General features: G+C 39.7%; 1 pseudogene; it reads right to left on the reverse strand.

Moving 5' to 3' along the window:
- Positions 1 to 4,739, reverse strand: part of LOC101583292 — a 25,774-nt pseudogene extending 21,035 nt beyond the window's left edge.
- Positions 4,740 to 15,243: the final 10,504 nt, after the last annotated feature.

Below are 15,243 nucleotides of genomic sequence, written 5' to 3' on the forward strand. Positions count from 1 at the left end.
ACTCAGGTCAATAATTTCTGACATTGCCAGTTAAACAGAAGACCCAATGCTATTATGGGCTACTGGACTCTTTTAGAATGTTTTGCTGAGTTTACACACCTATAATATTCAAATTACGGAACTTAGAAAAAAAGGGGTATGCAGATGAATGTCCATTTTGTATCTGTGTATGCAAAGTGGATGGGATAGATATATAGTTACATTCTGTTAATGAATAGAATGATTTGTTCTAATGGGGTTTGTAAATAGGATATCAAGTCCGCATCTTGTACAGCAATTAACCACTAAGAAGAATGTATGCAGTGTGGTAGTTACTGAAACTGTCCTAGCTATTTGTTTTGAAACTGTCTCATTGCTATCTGTTTATCAATAAAATTATGAAAAAAAAATGTAGTTACACACAATGAGCCTGACTCTACCATGAAGAAGGATAAACTTGAGTCATTTATCAGAAAATATATGTACCTTAGGGGCTGGGGAGATAGCTCAGCAGAATAAGCGCTTGCCTGGTGAGCACAAGGGCCCGAGTTCAATCTCCGGTTCAGACACACAAGCTTAAATCTCACATGTTTTCTCTTATATGAGAAAGGCAAAATATACATAAAAAGCAAAAGAAGAGAAAATAGGAAGTGGGGAGAGAGATCTTTTTCATATGAGAATGAGATCAAGAGTTGGGGAAGGGAGAGAGAAGGGCAGGTGATGAAAAGAGAACTGAGATGTGTTGTTGTCTCAGTTACCTTTCACTTGGTGCTGGGACAAAATACCCAGCATCCCAAATTAAGGGAGGAAAGACTTATTTAATGCACAGTTAGTGGAGGTTTCAGTCCATATTCAGCTGGCCGAGTAGCACGTGGCAGAGGGCAGCAGTTCATGGTGGTGGAAAACAGCAAAGGGACAACAGGCAGCTGCGGCTTCTAGCCAGCCTCCCTACCTTCCTTCCACACTGATGCAGAGGCCAGAGCTTCTCCAAGGAAGCAGCACCAACCATCCTTCCTCAATTTCCTTATATATCCTATAAGTGCTGAGTCACTCTAAGGCGGAGCCTCCATGCACTAGGGAGGGCCCTCCATGCCCTAGGGAGGAGGTGGAAAACTGTACAGTGTCCATGCCCTCCTCCTGCACAGGATGAAGATGTCTACGAAGTAAGAATCCTGGCTCTCTGAGTCAGTTAATTAAATTTCTAGACTTCTCAAGTTGACACAATGCATCAACTACTACAGTTATCAACATATACCAATGCCTTGCAAGGAATATAATCATGTATCGAAGCAGGGACTAATAAATATACAAAATAAGAAATAATCCCCAGAGTTCTGGGATTACAGACAAACAGCACCAAGTCCACTTTATTTTATCTATCTTAAGCTTTTCTTGGAATTGGGCTAACTTGCACATGGTGGCAAGACATGCTCAAAGAAATGGAAAAGTTAGTAAAAAGGATCTTGTTTATCAAATACTCTTTCACTATAATATTTATCATGTTCAATAATTTCCTCTTGGCCAGAAAAAGATAAATTAGCTGTCAAAGGTGAAATGATTGATTTCATGTTGAGAATTTGGGAGTGATAAACTTCTTATTTCAATCAAGATACTGATACAAGGACCAGCCAAGCAGCTCAGCAGATTAAAGCACCTGCAAGCAGGCGCAGGGTCGGGGGGTTCAATCCCCAGGCCTGCCATGCCAGCCTTTCCCCAGGGCACGCTGAGACAGCAATTGAGACTGGGTGTGGTGACATGTGCCTGTAATCCCAACTCTTGTGAGGCTGTAAACAGGCAGATCACTACGAGTCTGATCTATAGTGAGACCCTGAACACCCTGTAGACCATTCCCTTAAAAAAAAAGATACTGATAAAATATTGTACAAATTTATAAATGGGACAAAATTATTTTTAAAAAATTACAAGATATAGCCTACATACAACAATCATATAAAGGAAAATCATGAAGACATCAGTATGTACAACTTGCTAACCACATATTTGTGTGTGCATGTATGTGTATGCTTATGCATAAGCGCATGAATAGTTTATGTACACATGTGTATGTGTACACTCAGCCCAGCACAAGTAATGACAGTAATCATGTCCATCATTTGCCCTGGGTGTTAGCTGCACATTAGCCTTTGTCTACTCTATATTCCTTTTCATAGTACCATAGACCTGACATGCATTTCAGTTTTTTACGGATCCATCCCCTTTTAATAGTCACCTGTTAGTTCCAGAGTTCTATTTCCAGATTTACGTGATTCTACCCATAATCCTCCCAGTACTCCCTGAAGAGCAACAACCCTATCTTCTCCTGATAATAAGACTCAGTGACCCCACGATCATAAATCTGTTTTGTCCTATTTGTTCAATGGTATGAACAAAACATGATAAGTTAAAAGTCTTTCCGTTTGACTAAATAGAAACAAAGTTGATACCACATTTGATACAAGTGATTGATACAACAGAGCTAAGCTTCTTGGGAATATAAAGCAAATCATGTAGTGAGTGGGTTGTTTGATATAATAGTGAGAAATTCTCCATTTTCACCTTTTTATTTGGATTTCTACTTTGTGTCTCCAGAGCAAATCGTACCATTATGTTGGTCAGTGGTCCAGAACATTTACCGTTTCCTGCGGGACAGTATCTCAGCCTCGTGGGATCCTGTTCCCAGATGGTGAGATAAATAAGTCTTTTACAAAGCACTCAACCATTCTGTGAGGCCAGCTGCTTATGGGGAATGGATTCTTCACAAGAAGAGTGAATTCATGAGCATTATCTCTGGGCCTTGTATCTTTAATTATAAGTGAGGAGACAAATGATGTGAGACATCAAGAGACCTAAAAGCATTAAGGAGTCCACTGATAAGGGAGCTGGAAGAAGTGTGGCAGATAGGAAAAGAGAACTATATTTAGAATAAATACCTTCTAAGGAGAACACACGGAGCAGGTGCAGCCTAGTATGCTTGGGATAGAGTGTTGAAGACTTTCACAAGAGTTAAATTGTGGAATATGACACAGAAACAACGAGAATGGGACCGAGTCTAAACACAAAGTTCATATCTAGTGTGCACATTGTCCATCCTGCCTACAGGGAATTGTCGACGGTGTTTTCAGTGCACTCGCATTCTGTCTGTGACCCACCCTGTGAGATCAAATGTGCCATTTTCCACCTGTGGGACTTCGTTGGGCCTCAAAAATTTTCAGATTTTGGATTTTCAGATTAAATATGCACAGCCAGCCATTTCATCCATGAAGCAAGCATCCCATTATAATCAAGAAGCCATCAGACAACCAGCTGTTCTGAAATGAAGGGAACTCCTGGGAGGTGGCTGCTACTTGCTAGCCAGAAATTTACCTGAGTAAGAAAGTCTGTTTTATTGAATGTGTGCAAATCATGTATGAGAATGTGACCTTTTATCAAGCCAGGATTCTTGTACCAAGAGATATAATAGTAGAAGATCTTGTTTGTGTTGAAAAGCAGTGGATACCCCTGGCGATATGAGTAACTGGCGCGAAGACACCACTATGTATTACAACATATACTGCGAAATTCGTATTACTTCATTAGGTGAAATTCTGTATCATTTGTAATTTCTGTTTTAATTCTAACTTGTACTCTAAAAAATAAAAATAATTAAAATATAAATAAAAGCAAGTGATATTATTTGGAGGTATATGTACCACCCTTTCCTTTGATCTGAAAACCTGCTAGTTTTACTTGAGCTCAGAATGAGACAGGAGCCCCGGTAGGGCATGCGGTTTTGCCACTAGCTGCTGCTCTGCCGTGAGCCCACCAGGCACATCAGGCGGTGACTCCAAAACGCAGCTTCGGGACCTCCACCAAATTTGCTGCACAGCGGGCCTTTGGGTGGTGCTTCGTGTGACGCTACATAAGATGTTGAGGGGGTGGATTATCCCCCAGTCCCTTCCCAAAGATTCACTAGTCATAGAATTAGGGCTTTGTGAGTCCTTCACTGGGGCTGTTATTTCTCCAACTCTAAAAGAAAGCTGAGCTCGTTCACAGCATTCTTTTACGTTGGTCAAATACCTTCACTATCTGCCTCCACAGACCATTTCTGGCTGGTGTCAGAATATGATGGAAATATATTCATAAAATAAGAACGGTTAGCTTCTCCTTAATTAATTTAACCAGCCATCTAACGTGAACACGGCCCTGTGAAATCACAGGTAGCGTGCGCAAAGCTGGCACAGCAGCAGACACACGAAGACGGGAAGTAGAAGGCTGTAGGCGCATCCACTTGTCTCTGCAGAACAAGTGATACCCACTCCTGTCCTTCTGTGTCCGCTCACAGAGGCAGGGCTGCCTGGAGTGGCTACCTTTATGTAGACCAGAGAGAGAGAGCTTCTAGCCCATCTCAGGCATTTTGAGTTGCACGGTCACTTAGCTTTCAATGTCTACGGGTTAAAGTTTTTCTAAGGTAATTGGTTTCCAAAGAATTTAGGGCTGTGCTCTGACCCCCAGGGCCTGCCATGATTATCCTTCGACTGACTCCTGCCATATGTTTCTCCTGGCCACTTAGTCTGCTAAAAATAGTGACAGCCGTTGCAACCCCCGTGACAGCTGCGGCCTGAGCCAACTGGAGTGCTGCTTCTTTCCGTGGACCTCACCAACGTGGGCAGCGTTTTAGGTGAAAACGCTGCGTTTACACCGTAATGCAGTGTGCTACCTTGACTCCTAGACACGAAGAAGCTCTCTGGTGTCCCCATCTTATTTGTGATAGCATAAGGCATGGGCGCAACTTCCTGGCTTTGAAGGCGCACCCTCATATAGGTTAGCTGTGGCCTGCAGGTTAAATCTAGCCTGCACCTGTTGTCGTTGTTTTTAAACAGCCCGTGAACACTGTTCAGGATCCCCCTATAAGCCATAAGCAGCTACATCATCTTTTTCAGTCTTTGGGTTTTCACTCTCAAATCCTAAAATAGTTATTAGAAACTGGGGTAGAAACATTTATTTTTCTCTCGATCTGTGCTACACATGTGCATGTGTGTAGACATTTGCATGTCAACTTTTTGTACATATATATGCATCTATAACTCCCAGGTTTTGTATTTTCTCCCATTCTGTGTGTGTGTGTGTGTGTGTGTGTGTGTGTGTGTGTTTTCAAGGCATTCATAACCCTTCTCTCCAGCCCTTGACGATGCCCCACTAAATAATAACATAGAGAAGGATTGTGAAGAGTAAATTAGGCTACAAGCTGGTAAAACCTTGACTACGATGATAAAATTCACTGCTGCCTCTGTCTGGTAAAATGCATGGTACTTATAGGGGGGGAAAAAGCACTGACTTTCCCAGCTGTATGTCATTTGCTAGATGCTGTGTCGATTTGCTCCAAAATTATAGCCCAATTAATCTTTTGATAACCCATTGTCATTTTCCTAGCCAAACGTGTCTTTGAACCTTTTAAACAGAAGCATTAAAAGAGGATGTGGTAGAGCAGGACAAGCTTTTATCTTTCCAGTCTTTGATGGTGGCTTTAGGCTTCGTAATTCCTTTCAGGACATAATAGAGTATTGGTTTGGGTTTACTCTTTTTGTAAGGCAGGGGAGCTTGGAAGAATTTCATTTTGCCTTTCCTTTTTGGAAGAGCTCTTACTACACATGGGGCTGAATTAGGTTACAAATGCTGAAGATATTTATCCCCAAATGCATAATCAAAACTAGACAACTACAGCACTAGTTCATGGTAACACTGGGTGCCATGCACTATGCCACGCATATTGGACTCGGTTCAAAACTCTGATTTCTTGAAAACTCCAAATTCCTATTTTGGTGATAATGAAAAATCTTTGAACTAACTTAGCTAAGAAAATTGGCTAGATGACCAACATTCTTTACAGATTGTACCTGTTTTTCTGAACTGAAAGGATTTGGTTGTTTTACAGTTCAGGTAGAGCTTTAATGGTTGTGATAGCAGGACCCAGAACCCAGAAGGTGTCGGTATGCCAACCACTGGGACTCGGTGTGTTAGGCCATGTGGCAAAGGAAAATCAGGCTTCAGACCAGATAGAAGGTGCTAGGCAGCTGACGTTAAGACAGGCAGATTGCCATAGGCCATGGCCAGCTAGGTGCACTGTAGACAGAAGGACCCTTACATGTGGAAGAGACAGAGGAGAGGAGGTTGGAATAGTGTACACGATAAGGTCACAGCTAACTCATCCACTGCTGCTGGCTTTGTGGATGGAGCAAAAGCCAAGGAAGATCAGTGCTGTTTTGAAGATAGAAGGACAATAAAATGGATTCTCACCTAAAATCCTCAAAAAAGAATGCATCTCCACCCAAACTTTGATTTTAACCCCACGAGACCCATTGCGGACTTCAGAGGCATGAAACGATGAAGTAGTGAATGTTGTTTCAAGCTACAGAGTGTGTGGTAATTTGCTGTAACAGTCACAGAAAAACAAACCCACTGGGCTGTCCATTGGAATTCTATGAAATCTCCCGCCATTCACCCACACCAGGCCTTCCTGCAGGCTCGATCTTTCCGATTTAGCATGCTGGCTTGGCCGTCTTCTCCAGGAAACACACTCTCCCCCTTCTTATCTTTAGGCACCCCTGGCCCTCTGACATCCAGGAATCCTTCTACCTTTATTGCAACTGGGAAGCTTCTTTCAAATACAACAATGCTTACTTCTCTGAAAAAAAAAGAAAAAGAAAAAAATCACTGATATCCTTTTCAAAATACTGGTGCTTTTTCTCACCAATGAGTTCACCAAAATGTTGAGGCAAAGTCAGCGCCCAGGCCTGGCGTGTGAGTAGAACCACCCAGGGCCCTCCTAATCCTCATTCCAGCCAGGACCCAGGCCCAGCATGTGGGGGACCACCCCAGCCCACCAGATCCTCACTCCAGCCAGCACCCAGGCAAGGGGTGTGTGTGTGTGTGTGTGTGTGTGTGTGTGTGTAATTTCCTCCATCAGACAGGCCCAGTGTGGAACCCTGCAGAGAACTCCCTGCAGAGAGGTTATGGGCAAGACCCACCCAGCTGATCCAGGAGCAGAACATCTTGCCAGAGTGGCACAGCTTCCTGCAGCCGGAAGAAGTAAACCACAGCAGCCAGACCCAAGCCGCACCCACTTGGATGAGTTGGAACTTGGTAGATTCAGATCTGGTGCTAAGGTAGCAACTGTACCAAAGCACTACCCCAAAGGTCAGAAGACAGTGCTATACAAAATGATGAAGAGAAAGAGCAAAATGCATTCTCAGGCCCAAATCCACCCAGAACAAATGCAGGAGATAGAAGCATAGAAGAAACTGGAAAGCACACACCTGAAATCTCTGAAATAATAGCATCTGAAGTAAAGAAACAACTGCAGAAAGGTGTAGAGGAAATCAGATCAGAAATAATTTCTGAAGTAAAAAACAAAGGATAACTATAATGAAAGAAATACTAAGTGCTTCTAAAGAAGACACATAAAAAAATAGAGAAGAATATAAAAATGATGGAATCCTTAATGGGCAATACAGAAAAGAAATAGATTGCATGAAGCAGAGTCAAGGTGATATGCGGGAAATTAAAACCTCAATCACAAGCTGGCAAAACCATGGGAATGAAAGTGAAGATAGTGTCAGACTTCGAAGACACCATTGCAGCTAGTTAAAAAGTAAGAAAGGATCTCTTAAAAACAAGGATGCAGGAAAAAATAATGCAACATTTGCAAGATGCTGCAAAGATGAACACCATAAGACTAATAGGCATCAATGAGAAAGAGTCAATACGAATGATATAGAAAGAATATGGGCATAAATAATAGCAGAAAACTTCCCAAATATGGGAAAACTATATGAATTTCAGGTAACTGAAGCATATAGAACTCCAAAGAACATCAACCCAATTAAGACCACACCCAGACATACAATAATCAAGATCCCAGAAATTCAGCATAGAAACAGTACACTAAAATCCACTAGAGAAAAGAAAGAGATCACATTTAAAGGAAAGCCCATCAGAATAACAGCAGATTTCTCTTCACAAACCATCAAGTCAAGAAGAGCATGGAGCAAAGCACTTCAAGTCCTCTATGAAAACCAGTTCCAGCCCAGACCGCTATACCCTGCAAAACTCTCTTTCAAGTTTAATGGAGAAGTGCGATACTTCCACGACAAAGAACAACTAAAGAATTTCATGACAACAAAGCCAACCTTACACGGACTACTGAAAGATATTCTACAGAGGGATCAAAATGACCACAGCTCCATGAATGAGAATGAAAGAACCCACCAAATAGGGCGAACAATGAAACACAGGAGAAAAAGAGGCATATAACAGCAGTCTTTCAATTATTCTTTGTATACAGCAGCAAAATATTTCCATCAGTGTACCCTACAAATGGACTCCTCCTGCACCCTGTAGGTCATGATTCTGTCCGGGTAGATTTCAAGGAAATAGCAGTAGCTCAGTCGCACAAGTGACACCTGGCCACCAGTAAGTGTCATGGACACTGTCCCTGTCCAGCACACACTGGACCTTTGTGCAATATCCTATCCCCAAACTGTTATAGACCTGCCAGTCATATATTTACTGTTCCAGTATTTTTGTTATGTTTTATTCTTAGTAATTCTTTACAATCATGAAAACATTTTCTTAGTTGATATTTTAACATATACTAACCTAATCAAATACTGGTTGATCACAGCTTTTTACTTATGATACCCTACATTCTGTCCTCTTAGTTGGATTCACAATTTAATTTTAATTTTTGAATATTATTTTGAAATATTTAATTTTATTCCAAATTAATATTTAATTAATTTTCTGAATATTGCTTAATTTTAATTTTTGTTTTATGATTTATACTGTTTCTTTGAATTACACTGTACTTATAAGGCACGGTATAATAGTTTCTCCTAGTATTAGAATCTTTAAGAAGTATATTTCCATTTTCCATTGACTTTATATTAGTTCTTCCTTATCTTTTACACACACACACATATACACACACAAATATGTATATAACCTGACATAAGATTGATACTATTTTGTGGAAATCTTCAATGAGCTTTTAAATGGGTTCATCTAATATAATTATATTTTACATAGTCTTGCATAACTATCATTTTGAGAGCTCTTTCTTCCTTATCCAGGACCACACAGCTACTTCTCTTGCCTTCTGGATTATGCTCTTTATTATTTTCTATATGCTACATCTGGAGGTATTAGAATATTTTGAGTTTGTATAACTGGAAAATATTTTACTTTTAGTTTTCAAAGGTATATTTGCTAAGTATAAAATTCAATGAGGACAGATCTTTTTTTCAGTCCTTTGAATAAATAAATACAGTTTCTTACTCACTTGCTCTTTTTTTTAATGTGGAGCAAGATGCTATTTAATTTTGTTCTTCCATAGCTAATATTTTTTCTATGCATATGCTTTAATGATTTTTTCCTTTACAATTAGTTTTGGATAATTTCATTTTTGTGTGTCTTGGTATGATTTTATTCATATTTCTTGTGCAAAAGGTTCATTTTTCTTGGAAATCTGGTGCTATAATTTTAACTAAATTCAGAAATTTTAAATCTTTAAATATTTATTGCCTACCCCCTTCTACTTTGAGAATTCACTCTCTTTTTTTTTAATTTAGTGCAGGGTATACAGAGCCTACAGGGTCTCACTACATAGGTTGGACTTGTAATGATCCTCCTGTTTTCAGCTTCCCAAGTGCTGGGATTACAAACATGCACCACCACCCCCAGTCTCAGTCACTGTCGCACTGTGCCCTGGGGATGGAGCTGGCATGGTAAGCAGGGGATCAAACTTCCGACCCTGAATCTACCTAAGCAGGTGCTTTAATCTGCTGAGCTATCTGGCTAGCCAGAGAATTCTAATTAAATGAATATAAGTTTCTTCATTTTGGTACAGAGAGAACTATCATATGACTGATCTATAAACTCTTCTTCAAGTTTATTTTAGACAATTTTTATTGTTGTAGTCATTTACATTTGCAAATAATTTTTTACAATGTGAAGTCTATTATTAATCTCATGTTATATATTCATTTCTGAAATATTTTTCTAAAAAAATAAGCAAAAGAAAGTATATAGGAGACCTAAGAGGGGAGAGGTCATTTCTTAACTTCCTGTCATTGGGTTTTTCCTTGGACGTTTTACCAAGGAATTTGTTATTATAAGAGGTTTACTCTAATATCAGCTTTAAATTCAGGTGTCAATCAACTGTCATTAAAAATATATCTGAGCTGATGTTCTAGATCTAGTCACCTCTGAAAAAGTCCCACTTATGACCACAGGAGACTTTAGGAAGACATCTAGACCCAAGGCATAACAGAGATAGATAGACAGACAGATAGATAGATAGATAGATAGATAGATAGATAGATAGATAGATATAGAGGTATCTGTATTTCCCATACATCATCTTTTAAAAATTTAAATTAATTTTCCAATATGTAAAAGCACAAAAATTATACACATTAATGAAATACCATACTATGAGATGCTTTGGTACATGCACATATTGCTTAATGTTTATTTTAATTGAACATATCTATGACATACATATGATTTCTTTTATTCTTACTATCAGAGAAGTATGATTTATTTGACTCTTACTATCAAAAATGAAAATGAAAGCATTTTCCTAATATCAACTTTATTCCAGTCCCTCAGAAAACTTTCTGTCTTTAAATTCTATTTGATAGGAATGTTTGCAAAAGTAATCTATTCCACAATAGTAATATGCTTTGATTTTGGAGTTTGGAAAACACACTTTAAGTTCATAAGGATGCGATAGGTAGCTATTTAAAATAACCAACCAATTAGTTGTTTTGAAACAAAACTTCTCTGGAAAAGCTAATGGCATCCATCTAATTTGTTGCATTTGTTTATTTATTTACTTATTTTCCAGGAATCAAACTCAGGACCTTGCGCTCGCCAGGCAGGCGCTGTGCCGCTGAGCTATGCCTCCAGCTAACCTATCACTTTTAAGGAATTTTGCATTCTTCATTCTAATAACTGAATAGTGCATCTGCTTGTTGAGTTATTTTATTCACTTCCAGGTGAAAAAATAAAATTATATCTTTGATGCTATTATTCTGTCTCCCTGAAAGGTACTTATTAACACTTAAAATTAATTATCTTTGCACTTAGGCTGATACTCATTATAATCTGTCCCTTCTACACTCTGGCTCTTGAACTCAAAGGTTGTTTAGTATATTTATGAGCACCAGATGTATAGGCTCTGGTAAACCACTTCATTCAAGCTAGGTACTTCATACTCCATTTTAAACCAGGCTGAAAGTCCTTATTTTTTTTTCTCAAAATCTTTTAAATCTCATTTTAAAAAAATCACAGTGTTTCAACTTACAGAATTTTCAAGATTAATGTCAAGTCCAAATCCTCCTTAAAGATTTATTTCTTCAAAAGAAGAAAGACCAGGCTTAAAATGATTTTTAGAAGAGATGCTGTTTGGGAAAGCCTCGTGGTGAATATGTGTTAATGGATTAATGGTTGCTCCAGGGGAAGGCATACTTCACATCCTGAGAAAAGGAAGCAGCCACTTCGTGATAAATGGAATGGGCTTATGCCTCGGGTTTTTGCAGTAGACAGAAGGTCTGACTGGCATCCAGCAAGGGCTGATGAGACCTTGTTTTTTATGTTGTTTTGTTTTTGCTATTGCCATTTGTTTCTTAATATAGCCTAGAATTGGGCTACTTCCATTACACCAAAGAGCCTGGTCATTATGCCCTTCACATAGCAGTGGTATTTCAGCTGGTATTAATTTTGTTGTCAAAGATACAGCTGTTGTTGGAAATACTTTGAATTTTTAGTACCATCTGGTATGCTGAAGGAAGAAGCAGTGCTCTGAGTTTTGGCATCAATCCACTTTCTAAGTGGCTAATACTGGTGCTCTGTAAAAGGCCTGTCAGAACGGCAGATGAGAGCCATTAATCTGTACTGTTTGCATCCCTGTATCGCACCACAGATACAGAAACACGCCAATTAAAATAAACATATTTAGTATGTGCACATGTTACATTTTTAGGAGAATATTTGATTACTTATGTACAACATTAGCATTATTAATAGTTCACGTCTTGAAACTTATACATCTCAGTAAATTAATAAAGTGGAAATACAGAGAGCAAAATGGATCATGGTTGGTCCGTATCTTATTAAAAGAGGTGACAAATTAATACTCAGAAGAGTTAAATAGATTTACCATTCATCTCATTTTAAAATTTAAATTAAATTTATTTTTAACTGATACGTTAAGGTCTAACTATTACACACATTAATGGAATATCATGGGATGCTTTAGAATATGCATATATTATTTTATGTTTAAATCAGATTGAATGCTGAGCATGGTTGTGCACACCTGTAATCCCAGCACTTAGGAGGCTGAGGCAGAAAGATCATTTCAAGTTTGAGGCCAGCCTGGGCTACAAAGTGAGTTCAAGGCTATTCTGAACTGTACAGCAAAATGCTGCCTCTAAAAGACAACCAATCAACCAATAAATCAATGATTGAACATCTCTCTCTCCTCAAGCATTTATGATGAACTAAAGTCCTTCAAGCTTTTTGACGTCTGCCGTGCATCATTATCCACAGCCATCCCACTGTCCAAGAGCTCATTAGAACATATTCCTACCTTACTGGAACTTGTTCCAAAGCTATTTATCAAAAGGTATTATTGTACTCAGGGTTTACAAGGGAATAGATTTAATACAGGGCACATAGTTTACAGGACTCTTTTATAACATTGACCCAAAGAGTCAAATGTGCAAGAGTGCAGGAGATCTGGCCACACACTGGAAACCCAAAGAATCCAGCTGAGGGCCTGGATTCCACGTCCATGTCCTGTATAAGGTCATCTGAAGATCTAGAACACATGGCAATGTTCTTCATGAGTCCAACTGGAGGCTTAAGGCCCACAACAGTGTCTCATGAAGGTCTATATCTAGCCCCCAAGCTCCACCGACGATAAGAACAGCTGCGTTCGCATCAGGAAAGCCAGTGAAGCAAGCTTCTCCAGGCACTCAGCAGAACGCCACCTTCCCATCCAGTTGTCCCTGCTGTGCTGTTGATGACAATCGTCAGGCGGGCCCTCCAAACCCGGAGCCGCGCTGATGCACAGAGCTGGATAGCACAGCGGATGGCCGCTAGTGAACCCACCACAGGCACCTTGCTGAGATGCTCCCAGAATTTATATCTTGTCCCCAAAGTAGGTACCATGGAGTTGGCACAAACTGAAAATATGAATTGATTTTAACAGGATTTATTTAGCTTCAAAGATTTGGGATTTGGGGGGAGAAATGCTTATTTTAGCATGTTGAAGTTCTTCAAAATTTAAAATATAGTAGGACACAGAGCTATGCAGAATACTAAAATAGGTTATTGGTGGCCAATAGCATCATAAATGTACAGAAATACAGAAAGGTGCTTGCCAGAAATCCTTGTACAAAGGAATATAAAGGGCCGGTCAGATAGCTCAGTGGACTAACGTGCCTGCACAAGCAGAGTGCAGTGGCCGGGGTTTGATCCTCTGCGTGTCATGCCGGTCCCACCCCCAGAGTGTGCTGAGATGGGGATGGAGACTGGGCCTGGTGGGGCACACCTGTAATCCCAGTGCTTGCGAGGCTGACAACAGGAGCATCGCTGCGAGTCCAAATCTATGTCGTGAAATCCTGTAGACCCTGTAGGCCCTGTCCTGAATACATTTTAAAAAAGGAATGTAAATGGTAGAAAGGTGGTGGGAATAGAACCTGAAAAAGCATAGCACCTTGCAGTTGAACAGTAAGTAGGAACAGGAAGATTTCTGCCACCCTCTCCGCCTCCCTGAAGTGGGCATTAGCAGAATTCTCCAGCCTTCCTTTGAAGTGGACCGTAAGACTCCCCAGGAGAGAGGCCCTCCTTCCCCTTGAGAAAAGAAGCATCCTAATCTCAGAGGACACAGAGGCACAGAGAAGAAGCTGAACAAGTTATGCTGAATCCCCCCGCCTCATGCCCAGTAGATCACCCCTTTGTTCAATCATACTTCTCCACTATTATCCACTTCTTCATCAAATAGCATAAAACACAAAGAAGTCCTTGTCTCTTTAGGTCTTCCTTGTCTCATGAGCTTTCATGTGTCACATATAAACTATTAAATAAGTGTATATGGTTTTTCTTATTAATTTGCCTTTTAGTATAGATATCTCAGTCATGAACCTGAGAAAAGAAATCATCTGTCTCCTGTTAAGGTGAGGAACACCCTCAAGAAAGATGCTTAAAAATAATTTTTCCCCCAATGATGTCTTAGATATGCATATTGGCTATTATATACAATGCAAGATATGATGTTGGGGTCAAGAGAGGAATGTCTAGAGCAAAAGGCAGCATGAGTGATGACTTGTTTCTGTCCATTGTCCATAAAGCAGTCATGCTTTTTTTCCAAACAACTGATGAAAATTTCCCTAAATAATATAATTTTTAAAAGCAAAAAGTGATTGATTTTCAAGGGCAACTTCAGATAGCCCAAAGTTGGAGAGCTATATAAACAAAAAGGTTCATTGCACATCTCATATCCTAAAGGGTATATGGGAAGCCTAAGGTGCTGCTACGGTTTACAAGGATGCTAGAATTTAATCAGCTGATGGAATAGGCTGAAGAAAGGAAAAAAATGTCATAGAAGACTACTATTTGAGTTCACTTAAGTTAGTGATGTTAGTTAAATGAGATGGTCAGGCAGACAGAAAATATTGGTTAAGTCTTAAGCGAAGAAAGCTCAAGGTGTTTGAGAAGTGGCCAGTAGTGTGAGGTTACTGAGTGGTAAAGGCCTTCAGGGATAGCAGTGGGAGGATTCTGAGGTGAAATACCAGCAGGACAGGGGAGAACTTAAATGGGAAGGATGGCTATTTATAAAAACTCAAAGTTTGGGATGGCATACAAATGACACGGCCCCAGATGGCAGGACACGTGCCAGGGGATAATAACAGACAGAAGAACAGATCTTAATGGGTCCCTATTGCCGTTCGATCTCAGGAGCTGATGATGAATTTGAAAAATGCAAACAGAATAGAAGCTGAGATAAATATAAGCTGTATTTTGGAGATACATGTAGTAACTTTTAAAACAGAACAGCTCTCGGAATGGTAGCAAGATGGAGGAATTCAAAGAATGATAAGAAGTTTCTCACATGACCTAGAATAACAAAGAAGAAAAAAATGAAACTGCCATGGAAGAACATGTTGAGGGAAGACGTGGTGAGCACAGCTTGGTACTTGTGAGTTGATTTTAATACTA

The sequence above is a fragment of the Octodon degus genome, unplaced genomic scaffold (genome assembly GCF_000260255.1).
Source record: "Octodon degus isolate 3935 unplaced genomic scaffold, OctDeg1.0 scaffold00100, whole genome shotgun sequence".
NCBI lineage: Eukaryota > Metazoa > Chordata > Mammalia > Rodentia > Octodontidae > Octodon > Octodon degus.